We start from the raw sequence: 1,519 nt of genomic DNA, 5'->3' as shown, positions 1-1,519 counted from the left end.
AAAAAAAAAAAGAAATAAAAAGAATTAAGATGTGGTATGTACATCAAAGACTGCTGCAAGTTTGAGCCCAGCCTGGGTTACATAGTGATGAGCCTGAACTGCATGCCGAGACCCTATGGAAACAAAACAAAACAAAAAAAAGATGTGTTGGATGCCCGTCCCATCCTCACGATGAATGCAATCATTATGTACTGCAAACATATACTAATAAAAATTTTTAAAATTGCAGAAAAAATATTTTTTAAAAGAAAAAGAAAAGACACCAGGCATGGTGGCACATGGCTGTAATCCCAGCACTCTGGGAGGGTGAGGCAGGAAGATCATTGCTAATTTGAGACCAGCCTGGGCTGCAAAGTGAGCTCAAGGCCACCTTGAGCTGCACAGTGAGACCCTGTCTCAAATATATAAAAAAAAAAAGAGAAAGAAAGAAAGAAAGAAAGAAAGAAAGAAAAGAAAAGAAAAGAAAAGAAAAGAAAAGAAAAGAAAAGAAAAGAAAAAAGAAAAAAAAAAGAGTTGGGAATATAGGTCAGCATGGAGGCCCTGGGTTCAATCCCAGTATTGCCAGAAAAAAAAAAGTTTCTAGAATAGGAAAACAAAAGTTAATGAACACACACGTATTAGTGACTGCTCCCCACTCTCTGCTGGGTCAGAGGTCGGGTTGTCTTTTATTATCTATCTCCAGTCACTTTTCCCCACCTCCCTCAAGAGTGCCATTATCTCACCTGAGATAGTTTGAAGCCACCAAATTGTTTGTCCTCCAGGGGGTGGGGGGGCTTTCTGAGCAGCAGGTCAGATCTTGTCTCTCCTTTGCTCAAACTTCCTTGTCCTCAGATGGCTTCTACCTGACCAAGAGCGAAAAGCAAGACCTTAGAGCGGCCTACTGCATCCTCCACCTTCCGCACCCGTGTGTCACCGCTCAGAGCTCATGTGTTAGGGCTCTGTTCTCCTGTCTAGCTTCGGCCACCGTAGCCTCTTTGTGCTTCCTTAAACATCCCCTATATGTTACCACTCTGGACTTCCCAGTCATTTCTTTTACCCAGTGTGCTCTTCCACTGATGCCCCTACAGCCTGCTATTTAACTGCCTTTATGATTTTACTTAAAAATCACTTTGTTGGCAAAGGTTCCCTTGAATGCTGTACACTAAGTCGCCCCAGAACACTCTATCTCTTTCCCCTACCTTATTTTTCTCTGCAGCATTCATCAAAGAGAGGGTAAAATATAACGTGATGAACTTTGCTTATTTATTGTGCTTACTGTTTCTCTCCCGGCACTAGGATGTATGCTTCATCAACTCAGAATTTTTTATCTGTTTTATTCATCCTTGTATCCTCTGGCATCATAAGTGCTTAAGAAGATTTGTAGAGCAAGTAAGTACAACAAGGCGCAGCACACAGAATACACAAAGTACTACCAAATGCCAAAGGAAGCATAAAGATAACTAGTAGAAATATTAGCCAGGAATATGAGTTCACAACACACAGCCAGTAAGTTCAAGGAAAGGGATTTATTATATTTATT

Source organism: Octodon degus, unplaced genomic scaffold (assembly GCF_000260255.1).
Source record: "Octodon degus isolate 3935 unplaced genomic scaffold, OctDeg1.0 scaffold00047, whole genome shotgun sequence".
Classification (NCBI taxonomy): Eukaryota; Metazoa; Chordata; class Mammalia; order Rodentia; family Octodontidae; genus Octodon; species Octodon degus.
The sequence above is the reverse complement of the archived record's forward strand: the minus strand, read 5'-3'. Positions refer to the sequence as shown.